This window comes from Pleurodeles waltl, chromosome 6 (assembly GCF_031143425.1).
Source record: "Pleurodeles waltl isolate 20211129_DDA chromosome 6, aPleWal1.hap1.20221129, whole genome shotgun sequence".
In the NCBI taxonomy this organism is placed as follows: domain Eukaryota; kingdom Metazoa; phylum Chordata; class Amphibia; order Caudata; family Salamandridae; genus Pleurodeles; species Pleurodeles waltl.
In genome coordinates, this window is record NC_090445.1 from 80,323,813 (window position 1) to 80,346,166 (window position 22,354).

Here is a 22,354-nt window from a genome sequence, read left to right on the forward strand (position 1 = left end):
CCCCACGTTGGGCGTGACGCTTTTTAAAAGCTTCTCCATTTTCGGGTTTAACATTAACTCTCACCTTTTTCAGATATTTCGCGGAGGCTTAAAACGACACACACATCCTGCAGTTTGATTCACGATTCCCACAGGACTCCACACAACGCAGAACTTCCCTCCCTGGGAGGCGCCGCTGGGAGCGGTCCTAGGCCCAGCCTTTCCTGCGCCCTTTCCTAGCCTGAGCCGCCCGTGCTTACAGCGAGCTCGGAGTCCGCTCCGGTCCGTCCTGTCCCCCCCCCCATCCTTTCAAAAAGAGGAGTTTAAGGTCTCATCCCCACTGGTGTTATGATTAAAGTAGGTATGAAAACTACTTTATTTCTGTAGCGGGATTTGATCACGGGACTGGGGAAGATACTGCTCTTGAATGTGGCGCCTTACACCGCTCAGCCATTCCGGCAGCCTCCGAAACACGCCTCTGGAGGCTGACTGCCACCTCAAGAAACAGGGAGAGGTCACACTGTTCTCTACTGGACATTTAAGTATGTGCCCAGAGACAGGTTTAGAGGACAGATGCATGGATGTACCAGAGTGAGCTCCAGAGAGACTGATGGAGACATAAAACTGGGGTAGAGCGAGAGATGGAGAAAGAGAAAGATGCCTGTGTTGAGTCAGCAGCAGAGAAAATGAAACAAAGGGGCCTCCTTGGATAACCACACACTACTTCCTCACAAAGAACACACAGAGGGTGTGTGAAAAGACATAGGCACAGTAGCCTGGCTAGCTCAGTTGGTAGAGCATTAGACTCTTAATCTCAGGGTTGTGGTTTTGAGCCCCATGTTGGGCGTGATGCTTTTTAAAGGCTTCTCCATTTTTGGGTTTAACATCAACTCTCACCTTTTTCAGATATTTCGTTGAGGCTTAAAACTACACACACACACATCCTGCAGTTTGCCTCACAATTCCCACAGGACTCCACACAACGCAGCACTTCACACCCTGGGAGGCGCCGCTGGGAGCGGTCCTAGGCCGAGCCTTTCCTGCGCCCTTTTCAGGCCTGAGCCGCCCGTGCATACAGCGAGCTCGGAGTCTGCTCCGGTCCGTCCTGTCTCCCCCCCATCCTTTCAAAAAGAGGAGTTTAAGGTCTCAACCCCGCTGGTGTTATGATTAAAGTAAGTATGAAAACTACTTTATGTCGGCAGCGGGAATTGATCACGGGACAGGGGAAGATACTGCTCTTGAATGTGGCACCTTACACCGCTCGGCCATTCCGGCAGCCTCTGGAACATGGCTCTGGAAGCTGACTGCCACCTCACAAAACAGTGAGAGTTCACACTGTTCTCTACTGGACATTCAAGTATGTGCCCAGAGACAGGTTGAGAGGACAGATGCATGTATGTACCAGAGTGAGCTCCAGAGAGACTGATGGGGACATAAGACTGGGGTAGAGCGAGAGATGGAGAAAGAGAAAGGTGCCTGTGTCGAGTCAGCAGCAGAGAAAATGAAACAAAGGGGCCTCCTGGGATAACCACACACTAATCCTCACAAAGAACACACAGAGGGTGTGTGAAATGACATAGGCACAGCAGCCCGGCTAGCTCAGTCGGTAGAGCATGAGACTTTTAATCTCAGGGTCGTGGGTTCGAGCCCAATGTTGGGCGTGATGCTTTTTAAAGGCTTCTCCATTTTCGGGTTTAACATTAACTCTCACCTTTTTCAGATATATCGCTGAGGCTTAAAACGACACACACACACACATCTTGCCGTTTGCCTCACGATTCCCACAGGACTCCACACAACGCAGCACTTCCCGCCCTGGGAGGCGCCGCTGGGAGCGGTCCTAGGCCAAGCCTTCCTGCGCCCTTTCCTTGCCTGAGCCGCCCGTGCTTACAGCGAGCTCGGAGTCCGCTCCGGTCCGTCCTGTCCCCCCCCCCATCCTTTCAAAAAGAGGAGTTTAAGGTCTCATCCCCGCTGGTGTTATGATTAAAGTAGGTATGAAAACTACTTTATGTCAGCAGCGGGATTTGACCACGGGACTGGGGAAGATACTGCTCTAGAATGTGGCGCCTTACACCGCTCGGCCATTCCGGCAGCCTCCGGACACATCTCTGGAGGCTGACTGCCACCTCGCGAAACAGGGAGAGTTCACACTGTTCTCTACTGGACACTTAAGTATGTGCCCAGAGACAGGTTGAGAGGACAGATGCATGTATGTACCAGAGTGAGCTCCAGAGAGACTGAAGGGGACATAAGACTGGGGTAGAGCGAGAGATGGAGAAAGAGAAAGGTGCCTGTGTCGAGACAGCAGCAGAGAAAATGAAACAAAGGGGCCTCCTGGGATAACCACACACTACTTCCTCACAAAGAACACACAGAGAGTGTGTGAAATGACATAGGCACAGCAGCCTGACTAGCTCAGTCGGTTGAGCATGAGACTCTTAATCTCAGGGTCGTGGGTTCGAGCCCCATGATGGGCGTGATGCCTTTTAAAGGCTTCTCCATTTTCGGGTTTAACATTAACTCTCACCTTTTTCAGATATTTTCCTGATGCTTAAAACTACACACACACACACATCCTGCAGTTTGCCTCACGATTCCCACAGGACTCCACACAACGGAGCACTTCCCGCCCTGGGAGGCGCCGCTGGGAGCGGTCCTATGCCGAGCCTTTCCTGCGCCCTTTCCTAGCCTGAGCCGCCCGTGCTTACAGCGAGCTCGGAGTCCGCTCCGGTCCGTCCTGTCCCCCCCCATCCTTTCAAAAAGAGGAGTTTAAAGTCTCATCCCTGCTGGTGTTATGATAAAAGTAGGTATGAAAACTACTTTGTGTCAGCAGCGGGATTTGCTCACAGAACTGGGGAAGATACTGCTCTTGAATGTGGAGCCTTACACCGCTCGGCCATTCCGGCAGCCTCTGGAACATGGCTCTGGAAGCTGACTGCCACCTCACAAAACAGTGAGAGTTCACACTGTTCTCTACTGGACATTCAAGTATGTGCCCAGAGACAGGTTGAGAGGACAGATGCATGTATGTACCAGAGTGAGCTCCAGAGAGACTGATGGGGACATAAGACTGGGGTAGAGCGAGAGATGGAGAAAGAGAAAGGTGCCTGTGTCGAGTCAGCAGCAGAGAAAATGAAACAATGAGACTTTTAATCTCAGGGTCGTGGGTTCGAGCCCAATGTTGGGCGTGATGCTTTTTAAAGGCTTCTCCATTTTCGGGTTTAACATTAACTCTCACCTTTTTCAGATATTTCGCTGAGGCTTAAAACGACACACACACACACATCCTGCCGTTTGCCTCACGATTCCCACAGGACTCCACACAACGCAGCACTTCCCGCCCTGGGAGGCGCCGCTGGGAGCGGTCCTAGGCCCAGCCTTTCCTGCGCTCTTTCCTAGCCTGAGCCGCTCGTGCTTACAGCGAGCTCGGAGTCCGCTCCGGTCCGTCCTGCCCCCCCCATCCTTTCAAAAAGAGGAGGTTAAGGTCTCATCCCCACTGGTGTTATGATTAAAGTAGGTATGAAAACTACTTTATGTCGGCAGCGGGAATTGATCACGGGAGTGGGGAAGATACTGCTCTTGAATGTGGCGCCTTACACCGCTCGGAAATTCCGGCAGCCTCCCGAACACGGCTCTGGAGGCTGACTGCCTCACACTACTTCCTCACAAAGAACACACAGAGGATGCGTGAAATGACATAGGCACAGCAGCCCGGCTAGCTCAGTCGGTAGAGCTTGAGACTCTTAATCTCAGGGTCCTGGGTTCGAGCCCCACGTTGGGGGTGATGCTTTTTAAAGGCTTCTCCATTTTCGGGTTTAACATTAACTCTCACATTTTTCAGATATTTCGCTGAGGCTTAAAACTACACAAACACACACCCTGCAGTTTGCCTCACGATTCCCACAGGACTCCACACAACGCAGCACTTCCCACCCTGGGAGGTGCCGCTGGTAGCGGTCCTAGGCCGATCCTTTCCTGCGCCCTTTCCTAGCTTGAGCTGCCCGTGCTTACAGCGAGCTCGGAGTCCGCTCCGGTCCGTCCTGTCTCCCCACATCCTTTCAAAAAGAGGAGTTTAAGGTCTCATCCCCGCTGGTGTTATGATTAAAGTAGGTATGAAAACTACTTTATGTCGGCAGCGGGAATTGATCACGGGACTGGGGAAGATACTGCTCTAGAATGTGGAGCATTACACCGCTCAGAAATTCCGGCAGCCTCCCGAACACAGCTCTGGAGGCTGACTGCCACCTCGCGAAACAGGGAGAGTTCACACTGTTCTCTACTAGACATTCAAGTATGTGCCCAGAGACAGGTTGAGAGGACAGATGCATGTATGTACCAGAGTGAGCTCCAGAGAGACTGATGGGGACATAAGACTGGGGTAGAGCGAGAGATGGAGAAAGAGAAAGGTGCCTGTGTCGAGTCAGCAGCAGAGAAAATGAAACAAAGGGGCCTCCTGGGATAACCACACACTACTTCCTCACAAAGAACACACAGAGGTTGTGCGAAACACCATAGGCACAGCAGCCCGGCTAGCTCAGTCGGTAGAGCATGAGACTCTTAATCTCAGGGTCGTGGGTTCGAGCCCCACGTTGGGCGTGATGCTTTTTAAAGGCTTCTCCATTTTCGGGTTTAACATTAACTCCTACCTTTTTCAGATATTTCGCTGAGGCTTAAAACGACACACACACACACATCCTGCCGTTTGCCTCACGATTCCCACAGGACTCCACACAACGCAGCACTTCCATCCCTGGGAGGCGCCGCTGGGAGCGGTCCTAGGCCCAGCCTTTCCTGCGCCCTCTCCTAGCCTGAGCCGCCAGTGCTTACAGCGAGCTCGGAGTCTGCTCCGGTCCGTCCTGTCCCCCCCCATCCTTTCAAAAAGAGGAGTTTAAGGTCTCATCCCCGCTGGTGTTATGATTAAAGTAGGTATGAAAACTACTTTATGTCAGCAGTGGGATTTGATCACGGGACTGGGGACGATACTGCTCTAGAATGTGGCACCTTGCACCGCTCGCCAATTCCGGCAGCCAGCGGAACATGGCTCTGGAGGCTGACTGCCACCTCGCGAAACAGGGAGAGTTCACACTGTTCTCTACTGGACATTTAAGTATGTGCCCAGAGACAGTTTGAGAGGACAGATGCATGTATGTACCAGAGTGAGCTCCAGAGAGACTGATGGGGACATAAGACTGGGGTAGAGCGAGAGATGGAGAAAGAGAAAGGTGCCTGTGTCGAGTCAGCAGTAGAGAAAATGAAACAAAGGGGCCTCCTGGGATAACCACACACTACTTCCTCACAAAGAACACACAGAGGATGCGTGAAATGACATAGGCACAGCAGCCCGGCTAGCTCAGTCGGTTGAGCTTGAGAGTCTTAATCTCAGGGTCCTGGGTTCGAGCCCCACGTTGGGGGTGATGCTTTTTAAAGGCTTCTCCATTTTCGGGTTTAACATTAACTCTCACCTTTTTCAGATATTTCGCTGAGGCTTAAAACTACACACACACACACCCTGCAGTTTGCCTCACGATTCCCACAGGACTCCACACAACGCAGCACTTCCCACCCTGGGAGGTGCCGCTGGTTGCGGTCCTAGGCTGAGCCTTTCCTGCGCCCTTTCCTAGCTTGAGCTGCCCGTGCTTACAGCGAGCTCGGAGTCCGCTCCGGTCCGTCCTGTCTCCCCACATCCTTTCAAAAAGAGGAGTTTAAGGTCTCATCCCCGCTGGTGTTATGACTAAAGTAGGTATGAAAACTACTTTATGTCAGCAGTAGGATTTGATCACGGGACTGGGGACGATAATGCTCTAGAATGTGGCACCTTACACCGCTCGGCCATTCCGGCAGCCAGCGGAACACGGCTCTGGAGGCTGACTGCCACCTCGCGAAACAGGGAGAGTTCACACTGTTCTCTACTGGACATTTAAGTATGTGCCCAGAGACAGGTTGAGAGGACAGATGCATGTATGTACCAGAGTGAGCTCCAGAGAGACTGATGGGGACATAAGACTGGGGTAGAGCGAGAGATGGAGAAAGAGAAAGGTGCCTGTGTCGAGTCAGCAGCAGAGAAAATGAAACAAAGGGGCCTCCTGGGATAACCACACACTACTACCTCACAAAGAACACACAGAGGATGTGTGAAATGACATAGGCACACCAGCCGGCTAGCTCAGTCGGTAGAGCATGAGACTCTTAATCTCAGGGTCGTGGGTTCGAGCCCCACGTTGGGCGTGATGCTTTTTAAAGGCTTATCCATTTTGGGGTTTAACATTAACTCTCACCTTTTTCAGATATTTCGCTGAGGCTTAAAACTACACACACACACACACATCCTGCAGTTTGCCTCACGATTCCCACAGGACTCCACACAACGCAGCACTTCCCACCCTGGGAGGCGCCGCTGGGAGCGGTCCTAGGCCGAGCCTTTCCTGCGCCCTTTCCTAGCCTGAGCCGCCCGTGCTTACAGCGAGCTCGGAGTCCGCTCCGGTCCGTCCTGTCCCCCCCATCCTTTCAAAAAGAGGAGTTTAAGGTCTAATCCCCGCTGGTGTTATGATTAAAGTAGGTATGAAAACTACTTTATGTCAGCAGCGGGATTTGATCATGGTACTGGGGAAGATACTGCTCTTGAATGTGGCACCTTACACCGCTCGGCCATTCCGGCAGCCTACGGAACACAGTTCTGGAGGCTGACTGTCACCTCGCGAAACAGGGAGAGTTCACACTGTTCTCTACTGGACATTTAAGTATGTGCCCAGAGACAGGTTGAGAGGACAGATGCATGTATGTACCAGAGTGAGCTGCAGAGAGAGTGACGGGGACATAAGACTGGGGTAGAGCGAGAGATGGAGAAATAGAAAGGTGCCTGTGTCAAGTCAGCAGCAGAGAAAATGAAACAAAGGGGCCTCCTGGGATAACCACACACTAATTCCTCACAAAGAACACACAGAGGGTGTGTGAAATAACATAAGCACAGTAACCTGGCTAGCTCAGTCGGTAGAGCATGAGAATCTTATTCTCAGGATTGTGGGTTCGGGCCCCATGTTGGGCGTAATGCTTTTTAAAGGCTTCTCCATTTTCGGGTTTAACATTAACTCTCACCTTTTTCAGATATTTCGCTGAGGCTTCAAACTACACACACACACATCCTGCAGTTTGCCTCACAATTCCCACAGGACTCCACTCAACGCAGCACTTCCCGCCCTGGGAGGCGCCGCTGGGAGCGGTCCTAGGCCCAGCCTTTCCTGCGCCCTTTCCTAGCCTGAGCTGCCCGTACTTACAGCAAGCTCGGAGTCCGCTCCGGTCCGTCCTGTCCCCCCCCATCCTTTAAAAAAGAGTAGTTTAAGGTCTCATCCCCGCTGGTGTTATGATTAAAGTAGGTATGAAAACTACTTTATGTCAGCAGCGGGATTTGATCATGGTACTGGGGAAAATACTGCTCTTGAATGTGGCGCATTACACCGCTCGGCCATTCCGGCAGCCTACAGAACATGGCTCTGGAGGCTGACTGCCACCTCGCGAAACAGGGTGAGTTCACACTGTTCTCTACTGGACATTTAAGTATGTGCCCAGAGACAGGTTGAGACGACAGATGCATGTATGTACCAGAGTGAGCTCCAGAGAGACTGATGGGGACATAAGACTGGAGTAGAGCGAGAGATGGAGAAAGAGAAAGGTGCCTGTGTCGAGTCAGCAGCAGAGAAAATGAAACAAAGGGGCCTCCTGGGATAACCACACACTACTTCCTCACAAAGAACACACAGAGGGTGTGTGAAATTACATAGGCACAGCAGCCTGGCTAGCTCAGTCGGTAGAGCATGAGACTCTTAATCTCAGGGTCGTGGGTTCGAGCCCCACGTTGGGCGTGATACTTTTTAAAGGCTTCTCCATTTTCGGGTTTAACATTAACTCTCACCTTTTTCAGATATATTTCGCTGAGGCTTAAAACTACACACACACACACACATCCTGCAGTTTGCCTCACGATTCCCACAGGACTCCACACAACGCAGCACTTCCCGCCCTGGGAGACGCCGCTGGGAGCGGTCCTAGGCCGAGCCTTTCCTGCGCCCTTTCCTAGCCTGAGCCGCCCTTGCTTACAGCGAGCTCGGTGTCCGCTCCGGTCCGTCCTGTCCCCCCCATCCTTTCAAAAAGAGGAGTTTAAGGTCTAATCCCCACTGGTGTTATAGTTAAAGTAGGTATGAAAACTAATTTATGTCGGCAGCAGGATTTGATAATGGTACTGGGGAACATACTGCTCTTGAACGTGGCACCTTACACCGCTCGGCCATTCCGGCAGCCTTCTTAACACAGCTCTGGAGGCTGACTGCCACCTCGCGAAACAGGGAGAGTTCACACTGTTCTCTACTGGACATTTAAGTATGTGCCCAGAGACAGGTTGAGAGGACAGATGCATGTATGTACCAGAGTGAGCTCCAGAGAGACTGATGGGGAGATAAGACTGGGGTAGAGCGAGAGATGGAGAAAGAGAAAGGTGCCTGTGTCGAGTCAGCAGTAGAGAAAATGAAACAAAGGGGCCTCCTGGGATAACCACACACTACTTCCTCACAAAGAACACACAGAGGATGCGTGAAATGACATAGGCACAGCAGCCCGGCTAGCTCAGTCGGTAGAGCTTGAGACTCTTAATCTCAGGGTCCTGGGTTCGAGCCCCACGTTGGGGGTGATGCTTTTTAAAGGCTTCTCCATTTTCGGGTTTAACATTAACTCTCACATTTTTCAGATATTTCGCTGAGGCTTAAAACTACACAAACACACACCCTGCAGTTTGCCTCACGATTCCCACAGGACTCCACACAACGCAGCACTTCCCACCCTGGGAGGTGCCGCTGGTAGCGGTCCTAGGCCGATCCTTTCCTGCGCCCTTTCCTAGCTTGAGCTGCCCGTGCTTACAGCGAGCTCGGAGTCCGCTCCGGTCCGTCCTGTCTCCCCACATCCTTTCAAAAAGAGGAGTTTAAGGTCTCATCCCCGCTGGTGTTATGATTAAAGTAGGTATGAAAACTACTTTATGTCGGCAGCGGGAATTGATCACGGGACTGGGGAAGATACTGCTCTAGAATGTGGAGCATTACACCGCTCGGAAATTCCGGCAGCCTCCCGAACACAGCTCTGGAGGCTGACTGCCACCTCGCGAAACAGGGAGAGTTCACACTGTTCTCTACTAGATATTCAAGTATGTGCCCAGAGACAGGTTGAGAGGACAGATGCATGTATGTACCAGAGTGAGCTCCAGAGAGACTGATGGGGACATAAGACTGGGGTAGAGCGAGAGATGGAGAAAGAGAAAGGTGCCTGTGTCGAGTCAGCAGCAGAGAAAATGAAACAAAGGGGCCTCCTGGGATAACCACACACTACTTCCTCACAAAGAACACACAGAGGTTGTGCGAAACACCATAGGCACAGCAGCCCGGCTAGCTCAGTCGGTAGAGCATGAGACTCTTAATCTCAGGGTCGTGGGTTCGAGCCCCACGTTGGGCGTGATGCTTTTTAAAGGCTTCTCCATTTTCGGGTTTAACATTAACTCCTACCTTTTTCAGATATTTCGCTGAGGCTTAAAACGACACACACACACACATCCTGCCGTTTGCCTCACGATTCCCACAGGACTCCACACAACGCAGCACTTCCATCCCTGGGAGGCGCCGCTGGGAGCGGTCCTAGGCCCAGCCTTTCCTGCGCCCTCTCCTAGCCTGAGCCGCCCGTGCTTACAGCGAGCTCGGAGTCTGCTCCGGTCCGTCCTGTCCCCCCCCATCCTTTCAAAAAGAGGAGTTTAAGGTCTCATCCCCGCTGGTGTTATGATTAAAGTAGGTATGAAAACTACTTTATGTCAGCAGTGGGATTTGATCACGGGACTGGGGACGATACTGCTCTAGAATGTGGCACCTTGCACCGCTCGCCAATTCCGGCAGCCAGCGGAACATGGCTCTGGAGGCTGACTGCCACCTCGCGAAACAGGGAGAGTTCACACTGTTCTCTACTGGACATTTAAGTATGTGCCCAGAGACAGTTTGAGAGGACAGATGCATGTATGTACCAGAGTGAGCTCCAGAGAGACTGATGGGGACATAAGACTGGGGTAGAGCGAGAGATGGAGAAAGAGAAAGGTGCCTGTGTCGAGTCAGCAGTAGAGAAAATGAAACAAAGGGGCCTCCTGGGATAACCACACACTACTTCCTCACAAAGAACACACAGAGGATGCGTGAAATGACATAGGCACAGCAGCCCGGCTAGCTCAGTCGGTAGAGCTTGAGAGTCTTAATCTCAGGGTCCTGGGTTCGAGCCCCACGTTGGGGGTGATGCTTTTTAAAGGCTTCTCCATTTTCGGGTTTAACATTAACTCTCACCTTTTTCAGATATTTCGCTGAGGCTTAAAACTACACACACACACACCCTGCAGTTTGCCTCACGATTCCCACAGGACTCCACACAACGCAGCACTTCCCACCCTGGGAGGTGCCGCTGGTTGCGGTCCTAGGCTGAGCCTTTCCTGCGCCCTTTCCTAGCTTGAGCTGCCCGTGCTTACAGCGAGCTCGGAGTCCGCTCCGGTCCGTCCTGTCTCCCCACATCCTTTCAAAAAGAGGAGTTTAAGGTCTCATCCCCGCTGGTGTTATGACTAAAGTAGGTATGAAAACTACTTTATGTCAGCAGTAGGATTTGATCACGGGACTGGGGACGATAATGCTCTAGAATGTGGCACCTTACACCGCTCGGCCATTCCGGCAGCCAGCGGAACACGGCTCTGGAGGCTGACTACCACCTCGCGAAACAGGGAGAGTTCACACTGTTCTCTACTGGACATTTAAGTATGTGCCCAGAGACAGGTTGAGAGGACAGATGCATGTATGTACCAGAGTGAGCTCCAGAGAGACTGATGGGGACATAAGACTGGGGTAGAGCGAGAGATGGAGAAAGAGAAAGGTGCCTGTGTCGAGTCAGCAGCAGAGAAAATGAAACAAAGGGGCCTCCTGGGATAACCACACACTACTACCTCACAAAGAACACACAGAGGATGTGTGAAATGACATAGCCACACCTGCCCGGCTAGCTTTGTCGGTTGAGCATGAGACTCTTAATCTCAGGGTCGTGGGTTTGAGCCCCACGTTGGGCGTGATGCTTTTTAAAGGCTTATCCATTTTGGGGTTTAACATTAACTCTCACCTTTTTCAGATATTTCGCTGAGGCTTAAAACTACACACACACACACACATCCTGCAGTTTGCCTCACGATTCCCACAGGACTCCACACAACGCAGCACTTCCCACCCTGTGAGGCGCCGCTGGGAGCGGTCCTAGGCCGAGCCTTTCCTGCGCCCTTTCCTAGCCTGAGCCGCCCGTGCTTACAGCGAGCTCGGAGTCCGCTCCGGTCCGTCCTGTCCCCCCCATCCTTTCAAAAAGAGGAGTTTAAGGTCTAATCCCCGCTGGTGTTATGATTAAAGTAGGTATGAAAACTACTTTATGTCAGCAGCGGGATTTGATCATGGTACTGGGGAAGATACTGCTCTTGAATGTGGCACCTTACACCGCTCGGCCATTCCGGCAGCCTACGGAACACAGTTCTGGAGGCTGACTGTCACCTCGCGAAACAGGGAGAGTTCACACTGTTCTCTACTGGACATTTAAGTATGTGCCCAGAGACAGGTTGAGAGGACAGATGCATGTATGTACCAGAGTGAGCTGTAGAGAGAGTGACGGGGACATAAGACTGGGGTAGAGCGAGAGATGGAGAAATAGAAAGGTGCCTGTGTCAAGTCAGCAGCAGAGAAAATGAAACAAAGGGGCCTCCTGGGATAACCACACACTAATTCCTCACAAAGAACACACAGAGGGTGTGTGAAATAACATAAGCACAGTAACCTGGCTAGCTCAGTCGGTAGAGCATGAGAATCGTATTCTCAGGATTGTGGGTTCGGGCCCCATGTTGGGCGTAATGCTTTTTAAAGGCTTCTCCATTTTCGGGTTTAACATTAACTCTCACCTTTTTCAGATATTTCGCTGAGGCTTCAAACTACACACACACACACATCCTGCAGTTTGCCTCACAATTCCCACAGGACTCCACACAACGCAGCACTTCCCGCCCTGGGAGGCGCCGCTGGGAGCGGTCCTAGGCCCAGCCTTTCCTGCGCCCTTTCCTAGCCTGAGCTGCCCGTACTTACAGCAAGCTCGGAGTCCGCTCCGGTCCGTCCTGTCCCCCCCCATCCTTTAAAAAAGAGTAGTTTAAGGTCTCATCCCCGCTGGTGTTATGATTAAAGTAGGTATGAAAACTACTTTATGTCAGCAGCGGGATTTGATCATGGTACTGGGGAAAATACTGCTCTTGAATGTGGCGCATAACACCGCTCGGCCATTCCGGCAGCCTACGGAACACGGCTCTGGAGGCTGACTGCCACCTCGCGAAACAGGGTGAGTTCACACTGTTCTCTACTGGACATTTAAGTATGTGCCCAGAGACAGGTTGAGACGACAGATGCATGTATGTACCAGAGTGAGCTCCAGAGAGACTGATGGGGACATAAGACTGGAGTAGAGCGAGAGATGGAGAAAGAGAAAGGTGCCTGTGTCGAGTCCGCAGCAGAGAAAATGAAACAAAGGGGCCTCCTGGGATAACCACACACTACTTCCTCACAAAGAACACACAGAGTGTGTGTGAAATGACATAGGCAAAGCAACCCGGCTAGCTCAGTCGGAAGAGCATGAGACTCTTAATCTCAGGGTTGTGGGTTCGAGCCCCACGTTAGGCGTGATGCTTTTTAAAGGCTTCTCCATTTTCAGGATTAACATTAACTCTCACCTTTTTCAGATATTTCGCTGAGGCTTAAAACTACACACACACACATCCTGCAGTTTGCCTCACGATTCCCACAGGACTCCACACAACGCAGCACTTCCCGCCCTGGGAGGCGCCGCTGGGAGCGGTCCTAGGCTGAGCCTTTCCTGCGCCCTTTCCTAGCCTGAGCCGCCCGTGCTTACAGCGAGCTCGGAGTCCGCTCCGGTCCGTCCTTTCCCCCCCTCATCCTTTCAAAAAGAGGAGTTTAAGGTCTCATCCCCGCTGGTGTTATGATTAAAGTAGGTATGAAAACTACTTTATGTCGGCAGCAGGATTTGATCACGGGACTGGGGAAGATAGTGCTCTTGAATATGGCACCTTACACCGCACAGCCATTCCGGCAGCCTCCGGAACACGGCTCTGGAGGCTGACTGCCACCTCGCTAAACAGGGAGAGTTCACACTGTTCTCTACTGGACATTTAAGTATGTGCCCAGAGACAGGTTGAGAGGACAGATGCATGTATGTACCAGAGTGAGCTCCAGAGAGACTGATGGGGACATAAGACTGGGGTAGAGCGAGAGATGGAGAAAGAGAAAGGTGCCTGTGTCGAGTCAGCAGCAGAGAAAATGAAACAAAGGGGCCTCCTGGGATAACCACACACTACTTCCTCACAGAGAACACACAGAGGGTGTGTGAAACAACCCAGGCACAGCAGCCTGGCTAGCTCAGTCGGTAGAGCATAAGACTCTCAATCTCAGGGTTGTGGGTTTGAGCCCCATGTTGGGCGTGATTCTTTTTAAAGGCTTATCCATTTTCGGGTTTAACATTAACTCTCACCTTTTTCAGATATTTCGCTGAGGCTTAAAACTACACACACACACATATCCTGCAGTTTGCCTCACGATTCCCACAGGACTCCACACAACGCAGCACTTCCCGCCCTGGGAGGCGCCGCTGGGAGCGGTCCTAGGCTGAGCTTTTCCTGCGCCCTTTCCTAGCCTGAGCAGCCCGTGCTTACAGCGAGCTCGGAGTCCACTCCGGTCCGTCCTGTTCCCCCCCCCATCCTTTCAAAAAGAGGAGTTTAAGGTCTCATCCCCGCTGCTGTTATGATTAAAGTAGGTATGAAAACTACTTTATGTCGGCAGCAGGATTTGATCACGGGACTGGGGAAGATACTGCTCTTGAAAGTGGCACCTTACACCGCTCGGCCATTCCGGCAGCCTCCAGAACACGACGCTGGAAGCTGACTGCCACCTCGCGAAACAGGGAGAGTTCACACTGTTCTCTACTGGACATTTAAGTATGTGCCCAGAGACAGGTTGAGAGGACAGATGCATGTATGTACCAGAGTGAGCTCCAGAGAGACTGATGGGGACATAAGACTGGGGTAGAGCGAGAGATGGAGAAAGAGAAAGGTGCCTGTGTCGAGTCAGCAGCAGAGAAAATGAAACAAAGGGGCCTCCTTGGATAACCACACACTACTTCCTCACAAAGAACACACAGAGGATGTGTGAAATGACAGAGGCACAGTAGCCCGGCTAGCTCAGTCGGTAGAGCATGAGACTCTTAATCTCAGGGTCATGTGTTCGAGCCCCATGTTGGGCGTGATGCTTTTTAAAGGCTTATCCATTTTCGGGTTTAACATTAACTCTCACCTTTTTCAGATATTTCGCTGAGGCTTAAAACTATACACACAAACATTCTGCAGTTTGCCTCACGATTCCCACAGGACTCCACAAACGCAGCACTTCCCACCCTGGGAGGCGCCGCTGGTAGCGGTCCTAGGCCGAGCCTTTCCTGCGCCCTTTCCTAGCCTGAGCCGCCCGTGCTTACAGCTAGGTCGGAGTCCGCTCCGGTCAGTCCTGTCCCCCCCCCCATCCTTTCAAAAAGTGGAGTTTAAGGTCTCATCCCCGCTGGTGTTATGATTAAAGTAGGTATGAAAACTACTTTAAGTCGGCAGCAGGATTTGATCACAGGACTGGGGAAGATACTGCTCTTGAATGTGGCAGCTTACACCGCTCAGCCATTCCGGCAGCCTCCAAAATGCGGCTCTGGAGGCTGACTGCCACCTCGCGAAACAGGGAGAGTTCACACTGTTCTCTACTGGACATTCAAGTATGTGCCCAGAGACAGGTTGAGAGGACAGATGCATGTATGTACCAGAGTGAGCTCCAGAGAGACTGATGGGGACATAAGACTGGGGTAGAGCGAGAGATGGAGAAAGGTGCCTGTGTCGAGTCAGCAGCAGAGAAAATGAAACAAAGGGGCCTCTTGGGATAACCACACACTACTTCCTCACAAAGAACACACATAGGTTGTGTGAAATATGACAGACACAGCAGCCCGGTTAGCTCAGTCGGTAGAGCATGAGACTCTTAATCTCAGGGTCGTGGGTTCGAGCCCCAAGTTGGGTGTGATGATTTTTAAAGGCTTTTCCATTTTCAGGTTTAACATTAACTCTCACCTTTTTCAGATATTTTTCTGAGGCTTAAAACGAGACACACACACACATCCTGCCGTTTGCCTCACGATTCCCACAGGACTCCACACAACGTAGCACTTCCAGCCCTGGGAGGCGCCGCTGAGAGCGGTCCTAGGCCAAGCCTTTCCTGCGCCCTTTCCTAGCCTGAGCCGCCCGTGCTTACAGCGAGCTCGGAGTCCGATCCGGTCCGTCCTGTCCCCCCCCATCCTTTCAAAAAGTGGAGTTTAAGGTCTCATCCCCGCTGTTGTTATGATTAAAGTAGGTATGAAAACTACTTTATGTCAGCAGCGGGATTTGATCACGGGACTGGGGACGATACGGCTCTAGAATGTGGCACCTTACACCGCTCGGCCATTCCGGCAGCCTGCGGAGCACTGCTCTGGAGGCTGACTGCCACCTCGCAAAACAGGGAGAGTTCACACTGTTCTCTACTGGACATTTAAGTATGTGCCCAGAGACAGGTTGAGAGGACAGATGCATGTATGTACCAGAGTGAGCTCCAGAGAGACTGATGGGGACATAAGACTGGGGTAGAGCGAGAGATGGAGAAAGAGAAAGGTGCCTGTGTCGAGTCAGCAGCAGAGAAAATGAAACAAAGGGGCCTCCTGGGATAACCACACACTACTTCCTCAGAAAGAACACACAGAGGATGTGTGAAATTACATAGGCACAGCAGCCCGGTTAGCTCAGTCGGTAGAGCATGAGACTCTTAATCTCAGGGTCGTGGGTTTGAACCCCACGTTGGGCGTGATGCTTTTTAAAGGCTTATCCATTTTCGGGTTTAACATTAACTCTCACCTTTTTCAGATATTTCGCTGAGGCTTAAAACTACACACACACACACACATCCTGCAGTTTGCCTCACGATTCCCACAGGACTCCAAACAACGCAGCAGTTCCCACCCTGGGAGGCGCCGCTGGGAGCGGTCCTAGGCCGAGCCTTTCCTACGCCCTTTCCTAGCCTGAGCCGCCTGTGCTTACAGCGAGCTGGGAGTCCGCTCCGGTCCATCCTATCTCCCCCCCATCCTTTCAAAAAGAGGAGTTTAAGGTCTCAACCCCGCTGGTGTTATGATTAAAGTAGGTATGAAAACTAATTTATGTCGGCAGCGGGAATTGATTACGGGACTGGGGAAGATACTGCTCTTGAATGTGGCGCCTTACACCGCTCGGAAATTCCGGCAGCCTCCCGAACACGGCTCTGGAGGCTGACTGCCTCCTCGCGAAACAGGGAGAGTTCACACTGTTCTCTACTGGACATTTAAGTATGTGCCCAGAGACAGGTTGAGAGGACAGATGCATATATGTACCAGAGTGAGCTCCAGAGAGACTGATGGGGACATAAGACTGGGGTAGAGCGAGAGATGGAGAAAGAGAAAGGTGCCTGTGTTGAGTCAGCAGCAGAGAAAATGAAACAAAGGGGCCTCCTGGGATAACCACACACTACTTCCTCACAAAGAACACACAGAGGGTGTGTGAAATGATATAGGCACAGGAGCCCGGCTATCTCAGTCAGTAGAGCATGAGACTCTTAATCTCAGGGTCGTGGGTTCGAGCCCCACATTGGGCGTGATGCTTTTTAAAGGCTTCTCCATTTTCGGGTTTAACATTAACTCTCACCTTTTTCAGATATTTCGCTGAGGCATAAAACTACACAAACACACATCCTGCAGTTTGCCTCACGATTCCCACAGGACTCCACACAACGCAGCACTTCCAGCCCTGGGAGGCGCCGCTGGGAGCGGTCCTAGGCTGACCATTTCCTGCGCCCTTTCCTAGCCTGAGCCGCCCGTGCTTACAGCGAGGTCGGAGTCCGCTCCGGTCCGTCCTGTCCCCCCCCCATCCTTTCAAAAAGAGGAGTTTAAGGTCTCAACCCTGCTGGTGTTATGATTAAAGTAGGTATGAAAACTACTTTATGTCAGCAGCGGGATTTGATCACAGGATTGGGGAAGATGCTGCTCTTGAATGTGGCGTCTTACACCGCTCAGCCATTCCGGCAGCCTCCAAAACACGGCTCTGGAGGCTGACTGCCACCTCGCGAAACAGGGAGAGTTCACACTGTTCTCTACTGGACATTCAAGTATGTGCCCAGAGACAGGTTGAGAGGACAGATGCATGTATGTACCAGAGTGAGCTCCAGAGAGACTGATGGGGACATAAGACTGGGGTAGAGCGAGAGATGGAGAAAGGTGCCTGTGTCGAGTCAGCAGCAGAGAAAATGAAACAAAGGGGCCTCTTGGGATAACCACACACTACTTCCTCACAAAGAACACACAGAGGTTGTGTGAAATACCACAGACACAGCAGCCCGGTTAGCTCAGTTGGTAGAGCATGGGACTCTTAATCTCAGGGTCGTGGGTTCGAGCCCCACGTTGGGCGTGATGATTTTTAAAGGCTTTTCCATTTTCGGGTTTAACATTAACTCTCTCCTTTTTCAGATATTTCGCTGAGGCTTAAAACGAGACACACACACACATCCTGCCGTTTGCCTCACGATTCCCACAGGACTCCACACAACGCAGCACTTCCAGCCCTGGGAGGCGCCGCTGAGAGCGGTCCTAGGCCAAGCCTTTCCTGCGCCCTTTCCTAGCCTGAGCCGCCCATGCTTACAGCGAGCTCGGAGTCCGCTCCGGTCCGTCCTGTCCCCCCCCATCCTTTCAAAAAGTGGAGTTTAAGGTCTCATCCCCGCTGGTGTTATGATTAAAGTAGGTATGAAAACTACTTTATGTCAGCAGTGGGATTTGATCACGGGACTGGCGACAATACGGCTCTAGAATGTGGCACCTTACACCGCTCAGCCATTCCGGCAGCCTGCGGATCACTGCTCTGGAGGCTGACTGCCACCTCGCAAAACAGGGAGAGTTCACACTGTTCTCTACTGGACATTTAAGTATGTGCCCAGAGACAGGTTGAGAGGACAGATGCATGTATGTACCAGAGTGAGCTCCAGAGAGACTGATGGGGACATAAGACTGGGGTAGAGCAAGAGATGGAGAAAGAGAAAGGTGCCTGTGTCGAGTCAGCAGCAGAGAAAATGAAACAAAGGGGCCTCCTGGGATAACCACACACTACTTCCTCACACAGAACACACAGAGGATGTGTGAAATTACATAGGCACAGCAGCCCGGCTAGCTTAGTCGGTAAAGCATGAGACTCTTAATCTCAGGGTCGTGGGTTTGAGCCGCATGTTGGGCGTGATGCTTTTTAAAGGCTTATCCATTTTCGGGTTTAACATTAACTCTCACCTTTTTCAGATATTTCGCTGAGGCTTAAAACTACACACACACACAGACATCCAGCAGTTTGCCTCACGATTCCCACAGGACTCCACACAACGCAGCAGTTCCCACCCTGGGAGGCGCCGCTGGGAGCTGTCCTAGGCCGAGCCTCTCCTACGCCCTTTCCTAGCCTGAGCCGCCTGTGCTTACAGCGAGCTGGGAGTCCGCTCCGGTCCGTCCTATCTCCCCCCCATCCTTTCAAAAAGAGGAGTTTAAGGTCTCAACCCCGCTGGTGTTATGATTAAAGTAGGTATGAAAACTAATTTATGTCGGCAGCGGGAATTGATTACGGGACTGGGGAAGATTCTGCTCTTGAATGTGGCACCTTACACCGCTCGGAAATTCCGGCAGCCTCCCGAACATGGCTCTGGAGGCTGACTGCCACCTCGCGAAACAGGGAGAGTTCACACTGTTCTCTACTGGACATTCAAGTATGTGCCCAGAGACAGGTTGAGAGGACAGATGCATGTATGTACCAGAGTGAGCTCCAGAGAGACTGATGGGGACATAAGACTGGGGTAGAGCGAGGGATGGAGAAAGGTGCCTGTGTCGAGTCAGCAGCAGAGAAAATGAAACAAAGGGGCCTCTTGGGATAACCACACACTACTTCCTCACAAAGAACACACATAGGTTGTGTGAAATACCACAGGCACAGCAGCCCGGCTAGCTCAGTCAGTAGAGCATGAGACTCTTAATCTCAGGGTCGTGGGTTCGAGCCCCACATTGGGCGTGATGCTTTTTAAAGGCTTCTCCATTTTCGGGTTTAACATTAACTCTCACCTTTTTCAGATATTTCGCTGAGGCATAAAACTACACAAACACACATCCTGCAGTTTGCCTCACGATTCCCACAGGACTCCACACAACGCAGCACTTCCAGCCCTGGGAGGCGCCGCTGGGAGCGGTCCTAGGCTGACCATTTCCTGCGCCATTTCCTAGCCTGAGCCGCCCGTGCTTACAGCGAGGTCGGAGTCCGCTCCGGTCCGTCCTGTCCCCCCCCCATCCTTTCAAAAAGAGGAGTTTAAGGTCTCATCCCTGCTGGTGTTATGATTAAAGTAGGTATGAAAACTACTTTATGTCGGCAGCGGGATTTGATCACAGGATTGGGGAAGATGCTGCTCTTGAATGTGGCGTCTTACACCGCTCAGCCATTCCGGCAGCCTCCAAAACACGGCTCTGGAGGCTGACTGCCACCTCGCGAAACAGGGAGAGTTCACACTGTTCTCTACTGGACATTCAAGTATGTGCCCAGAGACAGGTTGAGAGGACAGATGCATGTATGTACCAGAGTGAGCTCCAGAGAGACTGATGGGGACATAAGACTGGGGTAGAGCGAGAGATGGAGAAAGGTGCCTGTGTCGAGTCAGCAGCAGAGAAAATGAAACAAAGGGGCCTCTTGGGATAACCACACACTACTTCCTCACAAAGAACACACAGAGGTTGTGTGAAATACCACAGACACAGCAGCCTGGTTAGCTCAGTCGGTAGAGCATGAGACTCTTAATCTCAGGGTCGTGGGTTCGAGCCCCACGTTGGGCGTGATGATTTTTAAAGGCTTTTCCATTTTCGGGTTTAACATTAACTCTCACCTTTTTCAGATATTTCGCTGAGGCTTAAAACGAGACACACACACACATCCTGCCGTTTGCCTCACGATTCCCACAGGACTCCACACAACGCAGCACTTCCAGCCCTGGGAGGCGCCGCTGAGAGCGGTCCTAGGCCAATCCTTTCCTGCGCCCTTTCCTAGCCTGAGCCGCCCATGCTTACAGCGAGCTCGGAGTCCGCTCCGGTCCGTCCTGTCCCCCCCCATCCTTTCAAAAAGTGGAGTTTAAGGTCTCATCCCCGTTGGTGTTATGATTAAAGTAGGTATGAAAACTACTTTATGTCAGCAGTGGGATTTGATCACGGGACTGGGGACGATACGGCTCTAGAATGTGGCACCTTACACCGCTCGGCCATTCCGGTAGCCTGTGGAACACTGCTCTGGAGGCTGACTGCCACCTCGCAAAACAGGGAGAGTTCACACTGTTCTCTACTGGACATTTAAGTATGTGCCCAGAGACAGGTTGAGAGGACAGATGCATGTATGTACCAGAGTGAGCTCCAGAGAGACTGATGGGGACATAAGACTGGGGTAGAGCGAGAGATGGAGAAAGAGAAAGGTGCCTGTGTCGAGTCAGCAGCAGAGAAAATGAAACAAAGGGGCCTCCTGGGATAACCACACACTACTTCCTCACAAAGAACACACAGAGGATGTGTGAAATTACATAGGCACAGCAGCCCGGCTAGCTTAGTCGGTAGAGCATGAGACTCTTAATCTCAGGGTCGTGGGTTTGAGCCCCACGTTGGGCGTGATGCTTTTTAAAGGCTTATCCATTTTCGGGTTTAACATTAACTCTCACCTTTTTCAGATATTTCGCTGAGGCTTAAAACTACACACACACACACACATCCTGCAGTTTGCCTCACGATTCCCACAGGACTCCACACAACGCAGCAGTTCCCACCCTGGGAGGCGCCGCTGTGAGCTGTCCTAGGCCGAGCCTCTCCTACGCCCTTTCCTAGCCTGAGCCGCCCGTGCTTACAGCGAGCTGGGAGTCCGCTCCGGTCCGTCCTATCTCCCCCCCATCCTTTCAAAAAGAGGAGTTTAAGGTCTCAACCCCGCTGGTGTTATGATTAAAGTAGGTATGAAAACTAATTTATGTCGGCAGCGGGAATTGGTTACGGGACTGGGGAAGATTCTGCTCTTGAATGTGGCACCTTACACCGCTCGGAAATTCCGGCAGCCTCCCGAACATGGCTCTGGAGGCTGACTGCCACCTCGCGAAACAGGGAGAGTTCACACTGTTCTCTACTGGACATTCAAGTATGTGCCCAGAGACAGGTTGAGAGGACAGATGCATGTATGTACCAGAGTGAGCTCCAGAGAGACTGATGGGGACATAAGACTGGGGTAGAGCGAGAGATGGAGAAAGGTGCCTGTGTCGAGTCAGCAGCAGAGAAAATGAAACAAAGGGGCCTCTTGGGATAACCTCACACTACTTCCTCACAAAGAACACACAGAGGTTGTGTGAAATACCACAGGTACAGCAGCCCGGCTGGCTCAGTCGGTAGAGCATGAGACTCTTAATCTCAGGGTTGTGGGTTCGAGCCCCATGTTGGGTGTGATGATTTTTAAAGGCTTTTCCATTTTCGGGTTTAACATTAACTCTCACCTTTTTCAGATATTTTGCTGAGGCTTAAAACGAGACACACACACACATCCTGCCGTTTGCCTCACGATTCCCACAGGACTCCACACAACGCAGCACTTCCAGCCCTGGGAGGCGCCGCTGAGAGCGGTCCTAGGCCAAGCCTTTCCTGCGCCCTTTCATAGCCTGAGCCGCCCGTGCTTACAGCGAGATGGGAGTCCGCTCCGGTCCGTCCTGTCCCCCCCCATCCTTTCAAAAAGTGGAGTTTAAGGTCTCATCCCCTTTGGTGTTATGATTAAAGTAGGTATGAAAACTACTTTATGTCAGCAGCGGGATTTGATCACGGGACTGGGGAAGATACTTCTCTTGAATGTGGCGCCTTACACCGCTCAGCCATTCCGGCAGACTCCAGATATGGCTCTGGAGGCTGACTGCCACCTCGCGAAACAGGGGGAGTTCACACTGTTCTCTACTGGACATTTAAGTATGTGCCCAGAGACAGGTTGAGAGGACAGATGCATGTATGTACCACAGTGAGCTCCAGAGAGACTGATGGGGACATAAGACTGGGGTAGAGCGAGAGATGGAGAAAGAGAAAGGTGCCTGTGTCGAGTCAGCAGCAGAGAAAATGAAACAAAGGGGCC

The 22,354-nt window shown here is 51.9% G+C and overlaps 5 non-coding genes across 5 annotated transcripts; all 5 read left to right on the plus strand.

The window, feature by feature from the left end:
* Positions 1 to 1,567: 1,567 nt before the first annotated feature.
* Positions 1,568 to 1,640, plus strand: TRNAK-UUU (transfer RNA lysine (anticodon UUU)). Its single transcript has one exon. It is a non-coding gene; the product is annotated as a tRNA-Lys (tRNA).
* Positions 1,641 to 4,502: 2,862 nt separating this feature from the next.
* TRNAK-CUU (transfer RNA lysine (anticodon CUU)) lies at positions 4,503 to 4,575 on the plus strand. Its single transcript has one exon. It is a non-coding gene; the product is annotated as a tRNA-Lys (tRNA).
* A 3,187-nt stretch (positions 4,576 to 7,762) lies between these two features.
* On the plus strand, positions 7,763 to 7,835 carry TRNAK-CUU (transfer RNA lysine (anticodon CUU)). The gene has a single exon. It is a non-coding gene; the product is annotated as a tRNA-Lys (tRNA).
* Positions 7,836 to 9,395: 1,560 nt separating this feature from the next.
* TRNAK-CUU (transfer RNA lysine (anticodon CUU)) lies at positions 9,396 to 9,468 on the plus strand. The gene has a single exon. It is a non-coding gene; the product is annotated as a tRNA-Lys (tRNA).
* Positions 9,469 to 13,473: 4,005 nt separating this feature from the next.
* TRNAE-CUC (transfer RNA glutamic acid (anticodon CUC)) lies at positions 13,474 to 13,546 on the plus strand. The gene has a single exon. It is a non-coding gene; the product is annotated as a tRNA-Glu (tRNA).
* Positions 13,547 to 22,354: the final 8,808 nt, after the last annotated feature.